The sequence below is a fragment of the Cervus canadensis genome, chromosome 9 (assembly GCF_019320065.1).
Source record: "Cervus canadensis isolate Bull #8, Minnesota chromosome 9, ASM1932006v1, whole genome shotgun sequence".
NCBI lineage: Eukaryota > Metazoa > Chordata > Mammalia > Artiodactyla > Cervidae > Cervus > Cervus canadensis.
In genome coordinates this window covers 83,692,616-83,707,874 of record NC_057394.1, presented here as the reverse complement: position 1 = coordinate 83,707,874, position 15,259 = coordinate 83,692,616, and the positions used below count along the sequence as shown (strand labels likewise).

At 43.8% G+C, this 15,259-nt stretch overlaps 1 protein-coding gene across 5 annotated transcripts in view; it reads left to right on the top strand.

Annotated features, from left to right (window-relative positions):
- Positions 1–1,220: 1,220 nt before the first annotated feature.
- The window catches only part of ZMYM2 (zinc finger MYM-type containing 2), a 61,564-nt gene continuing 47,525 nt past the window's right edge, over positions 1,221–15,259 (top strand). For 2 of the 5 annotated variants that reach the window (XM_043477650.1, XM_043477648.1), the window contains exons 1-2: positions 1,221–1,444; positions 2,382–2,450. The gene's annotated coding sequence lies outside the window, so the exon portion shown is untranslated. Of the gene's footprint in view, positions 1,561–2,381; positions 2,451–15,259 lie in introns of all 5 variants that reach the window. The other 3 variants (XM_043477649.1, XM_043477653.1, XM_043477652.1) reach the window with 3 other exon arrangements.

Genomic DNA, 15,259 nt, shown 5'->3' with positions numbered 1-15,259 from the left:
TATAATTTCATTAGAAAGTTCATGTTGTCCACCATCGTGTTGAACTTTAAAGTTGAACATCACGCGTCTGTTTACACTAGCAGGCGGTGTGTGAAATTAGGTCCACTGTAGCCATCCATTTACGCCCCAACAGCGCCGGCTGCAGTCCCACCGACCGCCGCCAGGGCGGCCTCCCCGCCCGCCTCCTACGTGGAACCTCCGGACCCGCACAGCCTGTGACGCGCGCCCGGGACGTAGGTGTAGACGGCGAACAAAAGCCGAGCCCCGCGGCCCAGGTGGCTCCTCGGTAGGAGCTTGCCCGGCCCCGCCCGGCTGACCTCGCACCTGCGCACCCTCCTGCCCCGCGGCCTTCTTCGCCGCGAGGCCGACGAGCGTGGAGGCCGGGGCCCGGCGGGCCCGGCCCAGCCCTTCCGACAGGCGGGCGCCGGGATCGGGGACCCGCAGTCGCCTCCATCTTGACCGGCGGAGGCGGGAGCGGCGTCCGGGCCGGACCCCGTCGTGTCGGCCGGGCCCAGGTTCGCAGCCGGCAGCGGGCGCCGTCCCCGCCGTGGGGCCCAGCCCCGGCTTCCTGGGAACAGTCTGAGTTGCCCCCAGTTCCCCCCGCGGCCCCTACAAGATGGAGGACGTCGTCTCCTCCCTCAGCCATGACGGGAACGGGGGACGCCTCCCCACGGGGCTGAGGAGAGGGGAAGCGCCTCCAGCCCTAGGAGCGCGCAGGGCCCCGCCGCCGGCCTTCCAGACCCCGGCTCCCGCCCCCTTCGCCGAAGCCCCTGCCCGCCCAGCCCTCACGGGGCTCCCAGACACTGGACAGGGAGGGCTTGGGGGACATCGAGGCCGCGGCGTTCCTGAGGCGGCGGCGCTCGCAGCCGTTGCGAGGGCAGGTGGCCCAGCTGTGGTCTTCGGGCCGCCGGAGCCCGACAGCGCCCAGCCCCAGGGGCCGAGCCGCGGCCGGTGCTGCGGGAACTGGAGTCGGCGGCCCGACCCTGACGGGCCGGGCCACGGTGGGGGCGGGGAAGGGGGGGTGGAATGGAGGCGCGGGGGTGTGGCCTGCGGCTGACGGACAGGGCATCGGACCACCCCCTCAAGGGGGGGTCCTGAAGGAAGGTGGACGCAGCCAATGGGCGTGCCCGAGATGCCCAGCCCGCCCTCCCCGGCCGCCAGTGAGGGCGCAGGAGGCGGGGCCTGCCAGGTCGGGCCGCGCCGCCGCGGCCGCCGCCTCCGCCTCCTCACCAGCGCTAAAGCCGGGACTGGACCGAGCGGAGTTGCGCGTGTTGCCGAAGGGGGGTGGGCCGGGGGCGGGGAGGTTCGTTCCGCGGAGCCGCAGCCAGAACCGGGTGAGGCTTGTCCCCGCCGTGTCTCCAGCCCAGGGCCGCCGACAGTGGGGGTGGCCGGGAGCGGCGCAGCCTCCGGAGGCGGAGGCGGAGGCGCCGGGAGGCGGAGATGGGTGAGGGCGGCCTCCGAAGCCTCCCACCGACCCGGGACGAGCGCCCCGCGGCGCGGCCGCCGTCGCCGCTGCCGCTTCGGGGCCTCCGGCTGCCGGCGGCTCCGCTGATGTCCCAGGCGCGTTGGCGGGCGGCCCGCGGGCTGCGGGAGTGCGGGCGCGGCCGCGAGGGCGGAGTGAGGCGGCCGCCGGCGGCGGGGGTCGCCCGGGGCCGCCCGGGGCGGGGGCCGGCTGTGGGGGTCGCGCGGTGTGGGGGTGGGGTGGGTGGGGGAGGGGCACCTCCGTGGGGGCTCGGGGTCGCGTTAGCGCCCTCCCGGCTACGGCGCGAGGTCCCCGAGTTTGGGGGCGAGGGCGCGGGCCCCCCGCGCCGGTCCCCTCCTCGGCCGCCCCGGCCCCGGCGCGCGCGCGGCTCGGCTCCGCACGTATTGTTTGGCTGGGTCTCTAATGGCGGACGGGGAGGCAGCGCTGCCGGTCGCCGACTGCGGGGGGGCAAGTCTCGGCCCCCGGGCAAGAGCCGGGGGCACACGCGGGGGGTTTCCGTCCCGCGGCGACGCGGGCCTCCCCCCAGCCCGGCGTGGGTGCGGGCGCGGCGGAGACGGCGCTGGGCGGGCCGATCCGGGGGATCGGAGTCTCCGCTGGCGTCGAGGCTGCGCTCGCCCTTCCCTTCCCCCCTCCCCCTCCCCGAGCAGGCCTGCTGCCCTCCGCCTCCTCCCTCCAGGGTTTGCCTTTCACGTGGGTTTTGGTCCCAAATAAAAATCTTATGCCGTTTTGCTCTACTTTACGTTGGAGGGGATTGTTGGCGCCGGGCTGGGGAGCAATAATCGAAGGTCCGAACCTCCTTGACCTCTTATTCCGTTCTCTGCCTCCTCCTGGTGGAAAAGGCTTGGTTCTCCCACCTGGTTAGATGTTGATCCATTTTTCATTTTTTGTTTTATCCTAGGACCAGGAGTCGAATTCATCCCTACCTGGTGCATCTTTGGCTGAGCGTGAGGAGGACAACACCCCGATTGTGAGTCTTTTGACCCTAATTTGATGCTCCTAGAGGACGTTGGCAGGTTAATGTAGGGCCTCGGCCTGGGGACCGGTGCGTCCCCGTTGTTTTGAGGGGGTGGAGCTTACCCCTGGGTGGCACTGCCCCCGGGGCGCAGCCTGGATAATGGCTGGTGAGGCAGCTGGGAGTGGGCGCTGCTGTTTGCACCGCTGCAGACAGCGCTCCTGCTGCAATACCAACCTCAGCAACCAGACGATGGGCTCCTGCAGCTGCTCACGTTACCCGGGAGGAGGGGTGGAGGAAGGAGGGCATATTGCTGGCGCCCTCTAGAGTTCCAAAGTGGGAATTGAAGTCGTTTCGTTTGACGCCTGGTCTGCAACCATCTTTTAACACTTTCTCTTCCTTTTCAATGGAGAATTGATTGAAGGGGTTGGAGAAGCAGAAAGACGGATTTAGCTCTGAGTGTGTGATGTAAAACACAAACCTTGACTCTTAGGGTTCATGAGTTGGTGGATGTCTTTGACGTGTTTGCTTAGGAAAGGCGTGAGGCCTCCTCCTCCTGTTGTCTGGTTTATCATCTAGTTCCCTGCTCTGGCTACTCTTAGCCCCAAATCTTTTGTGATGCTTAGTGTTCACTTGAGTTGTTCCTGACGTGTTACCTGAGAGTTATCGTTTAATGCTTGCAATTTGTCGGTTTTAAAGTAGCCTTGTAATATGCTAGACAGTAAGATAAATATAATGGGTCATTTTCCGTCAGTTGAAATGAGTTACAAAAAATCAGTGAAGTCACTGTTCTGGACCCATTGTATCTCTGGAGCCCGCCGATGGTTAACTTGCAGATATCTGTCAAAGGTGAGTCATGAGTATGGTCGCTTATGCTTAAATATTAAGTCTCAAATGGGTCAAAAAATAATAGACGATAAACACAAACTGAGTACTGATTATGAAGGATGATGTGAGGATGGCAACTTGTATTAAGCAAATACCACTTTAGGCAGGTCCCCGGTGCTTTCATGTATTATTTCCTTTAAGGAAATCTTGGCAAATGGCCTGCAGGGTCATAAAAATAGCATGTATTGAGCCTGTATTGTATGCCAGCGTGAGTTTTTTTTAAAAAGTTACTATGGCAACTATCAACTTTATGAGAGAGAATAATATATTGAACCTCTGTGTACCTATCATTTACATTCTATAGTTATCAACACATGTCCAGACTAATTTTTTAACATATTAAATAGTTTAATCTTTATAAAAGCTTAGTGTTTTTATTCCTAATTGGTAGAGGAGGAAACAGGCATAAGCTGATAACCCAGGTAGTAGTATTCATTTAAACAAGGATTTGAAATTAACTCGTTTTGGTTTACAGGCCTAAAGTTCAGCAGCTGTGGTGTCCTATTTTATTTGTAAATTTTCATTTATTTTATTTATTTATTTTTTAATCTTTGGGCCACACTGAGGCCTATAGGATCTTAGTTCCCTGATCAGGGATCAAACCTGTGCCCCCTGCATTGACAGTGTGGAGTTCTAGCCACCTGATTTCTAGGGAAGTCCTTTGTGTTGTCCTGTTTTAAAATATATAATATGCTTGTTTCACAAATTTAGAAATTGAAAATGAAAAAAAACTGGGAGTTACAGTCTTTTCAGCCTGTATTCTTTTCCTGGAGACCAGTGGTAAACAAATATGGAATATTAAATCTTATCGAGTATCTTTGAATAAAAAAAAAGTAGTACCACAGTTATCAATTAGATAACTATTAGATAATTATTTGACTGCTTTTAAACTAATAGGGTCTATATGAATCAGAAATAATATATTCTCTTTTTTCAGTGTGTATGTGTGCAATTTAGTATCTCTCTTTTTTTTTTTTTTTTTTTTTAGTTCTACCACTTTATTGCTACCAACCCATCTCCCTGCACCCTCATGCACACATGCTCAGTCATGTAATCCCATGGACTTCAGCCCGCCAGGCTCCTCTCTGTCCATGGACTTTTCCAGGCAAGAATACTGGAGTGGGTTGCCATTTCCTTCTCCTAGTATCTATTTCTTAAATACTGTAACTTAAAATGAATATAACTTCTGTAATGAGTTTAAAGGTCTTTTCAGGCATTAAATCATTCAGATATAGTGGATCAGGGATTAGATCTTTCAACTATCAATAGATGGGTAAAGCTTATATTATCACCACATACTTTCCCAAAAGATTTACCATTCTAAAATTTTGTACTTATTTGTGATGTCAGTGGAGGAAGGTTAATTGGTTATGTTAAGTACACATTTGGAGATGAGGACACAAAATGTATAATCAGAACTTTCCTGTAATGTCAACATATGTATACTAATGAAAGCAGTGATTCTTTCAAATATAGTTGACCCTTGAACTACATGGATTTGAATTGTGGGTCCACTTATGCCTGAATTTTTTTTAATAGTGCTGCAGGCAGTTGGATCTGCTGATATGAAGGAACTCAGTAAAAGGGAGGCCCAACTATGATTTATTCACGGATATACTTTTTTCTGTCTGCACTGTGCAGCATGTGCGATCTTCTTTCCCAAACCAGGTGTTGAACTTGTGACCCTTGTGGTGGAAGCTCGGAGTCCTAACCACTCACATCAGGGAAGTCTCAGTTTTTGAAGGGATGTGGTTCTTGTTTTCCTTAACAATTTAGCTCAGAATTAAAAATTCTCTTACTTAAAAGCATCAACTAATGGTGCTTTAATGCACCAGGCAAAAAGATAACCTGACAATTTTAAATTCACTTAGATTAAATCAAATTCTTTATTATACTTAAATTTATCGTGCACTTAATGTGAGTTAGGTACGTTTAGTTGTACTTACGAAGTATTTTGATATTTAAAAATACTTCACATGTTTATGATACCTTCTTTAGTGCATCCTTAATAGTATGTGTTCCTCCTCCTGTGCTTTGTCAAATCATTGAGGGAAAGGGAGAGTGGCCCTGCTTTTCCGAGTTCTCTAGGTTCTCTTGTGCTGGACTCTTGTACCCCATGTGGTGGGACAACTCTGAATACTTAGATGTCACACCGATGCTGACAGTGAACATTTCAGACCTTTGTGTGGGTATGGAGCTTGACATACCGTCTTTGTACAACAATGTTCCTATTTTAGAAGTTTTCTTGTATGTTGCCCTTGTTTGAGGTACAGAGTGCCTTACAAAGTGGGTTGCCAGTGCCTTCTCCGTGCTCCAGTACCCTTGTCTGGAAAATCCCATGAACAGAGAAGCTGGTAGGCTACAGTCCATGGGGTCACAAAGAGTCGGACACGACCGAGCGACTTCACTTTCTTTCTTTATTGAAGTCTAGAGTTGTAATGTGTAGCAGTTGTTGTCCCGTCTCTTAAGTCATGTCTGACTCTGCATCCCCATGGATGGCAGCACGCTAGGCTCCTCTGTCCTCCACCATCACCCAGATTTTGCTTAAATTCATATGCATTGAATGGGTAACGCTATCTAACCATCTCATCCTCTGCCACCCCCTTCTCCTTTTGGCTTCAGTCTTTCACAGCATCAGTGTCTTTTCCAGTAAGTCAGCTCTTCACATCAGGTATCCAAAGTATTGGAGGTTCAGCATCAGTCCTTCCAATGAATACTCAGGGTTGATTTCCTTTAGGGTTGACTGGTTTGACTCTGAGGAGTCTTCTCCAGCACCATAGTTTGAAAGCATTAGTTCTTTGGCGTTCAGCCTTCTTTGTGGTTCAGCTCTCACATCCATCCATGACTATTGGAGAAACCGTAGTTTTGACTATATGGACCTTTGTTGGCAAAGCGATGCCTTTGCTTTTAAATATAATGTCTAGGTTTGTCATAGCTTTTCTTCCAAGGAGCAAGCATCTTAATTGCATGGCTGCAGTCACTGTCCACAGTGATTTGGGAGCCCAAGATAGTAAAATTTGTCTCTGCTTCCACTTTTTCCCCTTCTATTTTGCTATGAAGTGATGGGACTAGATGCCATGACCTTAGTTTTTTTGAATGTTGAATTTTTAGGGAGCTTTTTCACTCTCTTTCATTTTCATCAAGAGGCTCTCTAGTTCCTCTTCACTTTCTGCTATTAGAACGGTATCATCTGAATATCTGAGGTTGTTGATATTTCTCCCAGCAGTATTGATTCCAGCATGTGATTCATCCAGCCTAGCATTTAACATGATGTACTCTGCATGTAAGTTAAATAAACAAGGTGACAGAATACAGCCTTGTCATACTTCTTTCCCAATTTGGAACCAGTCAATTGTTTCACGTCTGGTTCTAATTGTTGCTTCTTGACCTGCATACAGGTTTTCATAGGAGACAGGGTGGTCTGGTATTCCCATCTCTTTAAGAACTTTTTCACACTTGTGATCCACACAGTCAAAACTTTGGCATAGTCAATGAAGCAGATGTTGAGGTTTTTAAGTTAAGTATTTGAAGTAAGGTTGTGCCATAAGCTAGAGGTTTCAGACAGAAAAAAGTTTATAAATATAAAGTCCCTCAAAGTTTGTATTTTTAAAATAACATTATGATTTTTTTCATTCTCAGCATACTAGTCATTTTGCATATATACTATTATCAACAATTGACATTTTGGGAACTTCTTTTGTGGTCCAGTGGCTAACTCCAAGCTCCTGGTGCAGGGGCTCAGCTTGATCCCTGGTCGGGGAACTAGATCCCACATGCTGCAACTAAGACCCAATGCAGCCAAATAAATACATAAATAAGCAGTTGACATTTTTGATAATCCCTTTCCTTATGTTGCCAAGGTCTTCAGCAGATTAATGTTTACATTGTACTGACCAGTATGTTAGGCTAGTCCACAAGTCTCAGTTCTGTGTGGTGGTAGTAGCGCTAGTTCAGTAGAAGCGTGAGGAGCCTGATGTCAGCAGGGTGAGGTCAGGAGGAGCCTTAGAGTGTCAGGTCCAGGGCAAGTACACAGCCAACCGTGTGTGCTCCATCCTCAGTCCTGTCTGACTCTCTGCCACCCGCATAGACTGTACCTGCCAGGTTCCTCTGTCCATGGATAGGGATTCTCCAGGCAAGATACTAGAGTGGGTTGCCATGCCCTTCTCCAGGAGATCTTCCCAGCCTAGGGACTGAACCCAAGTCTCCTGCTTGACAGGCGGGTTCTTTTCCACTGAGCCACCTGGGAAGCTAGATATGTTAACTTCCCCCAAATGGCCGAGATTGGAGGAGGGGTAGATAAATGGTGAAAGGGAGTTCAAGATGACTTGGATGTAGGAGTAGGCGGTTTGGGGCTTTGAGACATCTCAACTGAGATGAGTTAATCAGTCTGGGCATTGAGGTTTTATTTAAAATCAGGGGAGTGGATGAGATCCCCAGAGAAAGTTAAAATTATTTGAAATTATCTAGCAGTTAAAGTTTGACCCTATGGAAAAGAAGAGATTATTCCTTAACTTGGAAATTCTACACTCTAGATGTAACTTGAATCAATTAATTGATTTATTCATTTATTTACAAAATCAAGAGGGATTATTTTTTAGATGCTGGCATAGCCCTTGAATGGGTTTTTAGTATGTTAATAAAATGATTGCTATCAGCTTCTAAAACCAGAGTAGCATTGTCCCGTATCTGATAAAGATATTAAAAGAGATTTTCTTAAAAGAGATTTTGTGGCTAGATGGTATGCAACATGAAGTCATAATCTGTGTTCATCTATCATTGATCTCCTGACTCCTTTCCTCACTTGCCCAGAGATTAGTAGTATTACCAGTTTAGTGTGTATTACTCTAAATCCTTCCTGGGCGTATATTAACATGTACCTGTAATAATAAATTAAACTTATATGTGCATGTTGAAAACATGTATGCTATATGCCATACTTTGGCCACCTGATGCATAGAGCCGACTCATGGGGAAAGACCCGGATGCTGGGGAAGATTGAGGGCAAGAGGAGGGAGCAGCAGAGGAAGAGGTGGTTAGATAGCATCACCAACTCAATGGACATGAATCTGAGCAAAGTTTGGAGATACTGGAGGACAGAGGAGCCCAGTGTGCCGCAGGTACTGTCCATGGTGCCTCAAAGAGTCAGACACAGACATGACTCAGTGAGTGAACAACAATAAACAACTATGTACATCTTCCTACATCTTGGTTTTTTCACTTAGTAGTATGTCTTAGACATTTTTATGAGTTAGTATGTAAGGATTTCTTTTTAAAATGCTGTGTGGCACTTCATGACATGCACTTAGCAGTTCAGATATTCTGTTGGTGGACATTTCGTCTATTTGGGTTTCTTTGTTATTTACAATGCTGCATGAAATACTTGTGAAGTAGTTTCTTTGGGTTCATGTGTATTTTCTCTGGGAGAGATTCTGGAAACCAGTCAGCATGTGACTCAGTGGTAAAGAACCCGCCTGCTAATGCAGGAGACAGAGTAGAGAGGGGTTCTATCCCTGGGTTGGCAAGATCTCCTGGAGGAGGAAATAGCAACCCACTCCAGTATTCTTGCCTGGAAAATCCCAGGACAGTTGAGCCTGATTGGCGATAGTTGCCCAAAGAGTTGGACATAACTTAGCAACTGAGCACGCACATGTGCATATTACATGTTTTTATAGACACTGCCAGTTTGCTTTCCACTGGACCACAAAACTCACTGCTCTTTCTACTAGTTTTTCCATGTTCTTGCCAACACTGAATGTTATCAAATAAATAGTTAAAGTTTTATCAGTTTAATTTGTCTCCTTTCTAAAGTATGGATGTCAGTTCTTGTTATTTCGATTACAAGTATATACACATTATATAGCATGTATCTTTTTCATATTTTTGCACCTTATTTATAGTTTTTCTTTGCTATGTAAACAAACATTTTATGATGTAATGGGAAAAATCCATTTCACTATTGCAAGTAATGGGAACAACTATAACATATGCAAGAATTTTATGAAGGAAATTGTAAAATAATACAGTAAGACATGCAAGAAAACCAGAATGGACAGATTTACATATTTCTGAATGGGAACACTTGAATAACGTAAAAGAATTTTTTTTTCTTCAAATAAGTTTAAAGTCAATGAAAAGCTGACTAAATCCCTTAATATTAATAGATACATATGGTACCATACAACAATGATTAACTATAGAGAAAATATTTGGATATAGTATACCCAGTGTGGGACTGCTGAATTTTATGGTAATTCCATTTTTCAATTTTTTGAATAACCTCCATTCTGTTGTCTGTAGTGGTGACACCTTTTTACAGTCCCAATAGCAGTGCGCAAGCAATCACCCTTTCTTCAATCAGCTAACCAATTTCCTTTCACTAATGTTACTTTTTCTTTATTTTGATAGTAGCCATCCCAATGGATGTGATGTCTTTCCTGGTTTGATTGGCATATCCCTAATGACTGATTATGTTGAACATCATTGGGAAGAATTTGAGAAAGAACAGTGTTAATTCTTTAAATGTCTGGTAGACTTCACCTGTGAACCTGATTAGTCCTGATTTCTTTTTTGGGAGATTTTTGATTACTTAATTAGTCTTTTTTGCATGTTATAATTCAGATTTTGTGTTTCTTCTTGAGTCAGTTTTTGTAGTTTGTGTTAAAAAATTTACCCTTTTAAAAAATTTTTTTATTTTGGGTTGTCCAGTTTTTTGGTATATAATTGTGAAATTATATTCATTCATTTCTATAAAGTCAGTAGTAATACCTTATTATCATTTCTGATTTAAAAAAATTGTTTTATATTTGTTCTGCTAGTCACATGTCAATTTCTTTCTCTTTTGGTTGCACTGCTTGGTTTGTGCGATCTTAGTTCTTGGACCAGGGATCGAACGTGGGCCCTGGCAGTGAAAGTGCCAAGTCCTAACCACCAGACCACCAGAGAATTCCCTTTGTTTCTGATTTTAATAACTTTAGAGAGTTTTTCCCTTGTCATTCTAGCTAAAGGTTTGTTAATTTTTTCAAGGAGCCACATATTTGTTATTTATTGTTTCCTCTATTTTTATAAAAAAATTTTTTTTTCATTCATTTCCCCCCCTTTTTATTTTGTACTGGATTGTGTGTGTGTGTGAAGTGGCCTCAGTCGTGTCCAACTCTTTGTGACCATATGGACTGTACAGGCTCTGTCCATGGGATTCTCTGGGCAAGAATATTGGTGTTGGTTGCCATGCCCTCCTTCAGGGCATCTATCGGACCCAGCTGTCGAACACATGTCTCATGTCTCCTGCATTGGCAGGCAGATTCTTTACCACTAGCGCCACCTGGGAAGACCTTCCTTTATTTTTCTGTTTTTTGTTTTGTGTATCTGTGCACTGATCTTTATTACTGCATTCTTTCTGCTAGTTTTAGTTTATTTAGCTCTTTTTCTGATTTCTTAAGGTGTAAAGTTTATTGGTTTGAGATTTTTAATGTAGGTGTTAATAGCAGTAAGTTTTCTGCTGAGTAAAACTTTTCACTGCATCCCTTAAGTTTCAATATATTGTGTTTTTGTTTTCTTTTGTTTCATGAGTATTTTCTCATTTCCCATGTTTCTCTTTTTAATTAGGGCTTTAAAAATTATTTATTTATTTTTGGCTGTGCTGGCTCTTTGTTGCTGCGTGGGTTACTCTCTAGATGTAGTACTTGGGCCTTCTCTTGTTATGAAGCACAGGCTTTAGGTGTGCGGGCCTCAGTAGTTGCAGTTTCCAGACTCTTAGAGCTAGGCTCAGTAGTTGTGGCTCAAGTGCTTAGTTGCTTTGTGTCATGTAGGATCTTCTTGGGTCAGGAATTGAACCTGTGTCCCCTGTATTTACAGATGGATTTTTTACCATTGGGCCACTGGGGGAGCCCTCTTGTAAACTTCTTTGACTTAAAGGTTTATTTTGTCCAATATCCACACATCCACTGCATTTCTGTTTTGGGTATTATATGCATGGGGTATCTTGTCTATCCTACTTTCAACCTCCTTGTATTCTTTTTATCTAAGATGAGTCTCTTCTAGATAGAATATAGATGGATCATGTGTGTCTTTTTATCCAGCCTGCTAAGCTCTTTCAGTAATTTAGTCTATTTACATTTAAAGTAATTGTTAGTAAGGAGTAAGGAGAAGTTTACCTCCACCATTTTGTGATTTGTTTTCTGTCTTAAATCCACACCGCCCCCTCCCCGGCCCCCCGTTTCTTTTATTATCACCTTCTCTTGTGTTTAATTTTTTCTAGTGTACCATTTTGATTCTTCTTCCCTGTATAGTTTATAATTGTTTTTATAATGGTTACTTTGAGGATTAAAATAAGAGTCTTAGTATTACAACAACTTAACTAGGAATGATACTCTTCATTGTTCACTGAACAATCTGTGAGTGCTCTGCCTGTTACACATCTCTTTCCTTCCCTTTACATTAGGTTTGTTGCCAATAACATCTTCATATGTGTGTGTTCATTAACATATTGATAATTATTGTCTTATGCGTTTGCCTTTTAAATCATAGGGGAAAAAGTAGTTGTAAACCAAAAGTACATTAATACTGGCTTCCTGTTGCTTTTTTGTTTTTATATATATGTATTCATTTGTGTTTTGTATTTCTTACAGCTTCAACTTACTCTGTAGTTTGTTTTTATTTTTGCTTGAAGGATTCCCTTTAGCATTTCATATTGGGTAGGTCTGCAGGTAATCAATTCTCCTTTGTTTTTCTGGGGAATGTCTTAACTTCTCATGTTGGTTGGAGGAATGTTTTGTTGGATATAGAATTTTTGGTTGACAGATTTTTTTCCCCACCATTTTAAATGTTATGCCATAGCTTTTCACATCCATGATTTTGGATGAGAAATCTGGTAATGAGGACCCATTGCATATGATGAGTCACTTCTCTCTCACTTTCAAAATTATCTTTTACTGTTGGGTCCACAATTTGATTATTACTGTCTTGGTATGGCCATCTTGGAATTGAGCTTCTTGGGTGTATGTGTTTATCCTCATTATATTCATCATATTTGGGTAGTTTATAGCCATTCTTCAGATATGTTTTTTGTTCTTTTCTGTCTCTTTTTGTTACATATATTGGTGCACATAGTGGTATTTCACAGATTTTTAGGCTCTATTCATTTTTCTTCATTCTTGTTTTCTTGCTCTTCAGACTGGATAATTTTAATATTCTGCCTTTCATTTTTACTGATTCTTTTTTCTGCTTGCTTAGATCTGCTATTAATCCCCTCTAGTGACTACTTCTAGTAAATTTTTCATCTCCAGGACTTTGGTTAATTTTTTTTTAATTGAAGTATAATTGATTTACAATGTTGTGTTAGTTTCAGGTATATAGTGAAGTGATTTTAGTTTTATATATATACATTCTTATTCATATTCTTTTCTATTATAAGTTATTGTAAGATATTGACTGTAGTTCCCTGTGCCTTACAGTGGGTCCTTGTTTATTTTATATATAGCAGTGTGTATCTATGTGGTTTTTTTTAATGACTTTTTTTTCCCCCCTGTGGACCATTTTTAAAGTCTTTACTAGATTTGTTACAGTATTGTTTCTGTTTTAATATTTTGGTTTTTTGGCCAGGAGACAATGTGGGAACTTAGCTTCTTAGATTCCTAACCAGGGATTGAACCTACTGCATTGGAAGGTGAAGTCTTAAACCACTGGACTGCCAGAGAAATCACAATACTGTGTATTTGTTAATCCGAAACGCCTAACTTATCCACCCCCACCCCCCTTTCCCTTTTGGTAATCATAAGTTTATCTTGTGTCTATGAGTCTAAATTTGTATCATTTTTTAGATTCTATAAGTGATGTCATATGACATTTGTCTTTATCTGACTTCCCTCATTTAGTATGATAATCTCTAGGTCCATCTATGTTGCTGTGAATTCTTTCTTCTGACCATGTAATATTTTACTGAGTATATATCCACCACATCTGTATCCATTTCCCTGTCAGTGGACACTTAGATTGCTTCCAAGTCTTGGCTCTTGTGAATAGTGCTACTATGAGCATTGAGGTGCATATATATCTTTCCTAGTTTGAGTTTTCATCTTTTCCAGATATGTGCTCAGAAGTAGGATTGCTGGATCATATGATAGCTCTATTTTTAGTTTTTTTTTTTTAAGGAACCTCTGTATTGATCTCTGTAGTGGCATCACCAATCTATATTCCCACCAACAGTGTAGGAGGGTTCCCTTTTGTCCACACCCTCTCCAGTTGTTTGTTTACTTTTTTGGCGGGGTTGCACCACAGGGCCTGCGGGATCTCAGTTCCCTAACCAGAGATTAAACTCATGCCCCCTGCATTGGAAGCATAGGGTTAGATAGTGGCAGTGGTTAGGTGTAAAGTCCTAACCACCGGACCACCAGGGAATTCCCAGGGATTTTTATTTTAAAAAACATTTAGTTTGTCATACTGCCTCAGAACTATTATAGGTGCCATAAACACATGTTGAATAATAGCCTTTACTGTAGAGAAGAATTTGCCTTAGCTTTCTTTGTACCTCCTTTGGTACCTAGAAAGCTCGGGCTCATCAGTGAGAAAATGATGAATGAATATTTTTCTTGAATCATTTTGAAATGCTTTCTTTGTGATTTTTATTGAAAGTTCACCAGCTTTTCTTAGCGACTGCTAATCCTTTATTGTTATGAATGTCAACATTTTATTTATTTATTGGCCATGCCACATGGCATGTGGGATCTTAGTTCCCTGACCAGGGATAGAACTGATGCCCCCTGAATTGGAAGCACAGAGTCTTAACCAGCTGGACCATCAGGGAAGTCCCAAACATTTTATTTTTTAACTACATTTTCATTTTTTCATGAGAACATCAAGTATTGGGATTAATTGATTCTCATGGAATCAATGTAAAATCAAGTAAAGCTGTGAAAGCATTTATAGTTTATGACGATTGTCTCAGTCCACTTGGGCTGGTATAACAGAAGTACCAGAGACAATAGACCTTCATGTCTCAGAGTTCTGGAGGCCGGAAAGTCCATGGTTGGGGCTTCTGCAGACCACGTGCTGGTGAGGGCTTGCTTCCTGTTCACACAGGCTTCCCTCTTCCTGCTGTGTCCTCATGTGGGAGAGGGAGCTTTCTGGTCTTTTATAAAACAGTCACTCATCTCACTCATGAGGGCCCCACCTTCCTGACTTAATCGCCTTGGAGAGGCCTCGCCTCCTTATACCATCTCATGAATTTAAAGGAGGACACAAGCATGTGGTCCATTACAGTGAAGCAGTATCACAAGGAAGCCTAAAAATGAACTAGAAACTTACGGAAATCTTGATGTACCAACAAAACTGCGTGGTAATTGTTAGGAGTTAACAATGTGTTAATAGATTTTCACATTCAGTTATCTTTTTAAATTCTAAGGAAAACCATAAAATAAATGCTATTTATTTTAGGGAAAATTGAAGTCCAGAAAGGTGAAGTTATTTACTTGGTGTTAAATAGCTAATTAGAATTGATTTAGTATAGAAAAGTGGGTGAAGGGAATAGATTTTATTTGGATAAGATAGAAGTGACCAACTTGACTCAGATTGTCTTTTCTTTATAGGACTCAGTGAGTGGTAGTTGAAGCATATTCTCTGTGGCATATAGAAGTGACCACATTTATTTATAGTCTAGGATTTGGAAAGAACTGTTATGGCTGAGTAAATTACTCTGTTTTGAAGTGTGGATTACTGCAGAGAATTGTGCAGTAAGAGAAGTCTGTCTCTCCACAGTACACTGTGAGGAGAAATGAGAAGACGAGAACTGTGCATTAAGAGAAGTCTCTCTCTCTCCACAGTTACACTGTCAGTAGAAATGAGAAGATGAGAACTGTGTATTAAGAGAAGTCTCTCCACAGTTACACTGTCAGGAGAAATGAGGAGATGAGAACTGTGCAGTAAGAGAAGTCTTCTCTCCCCAC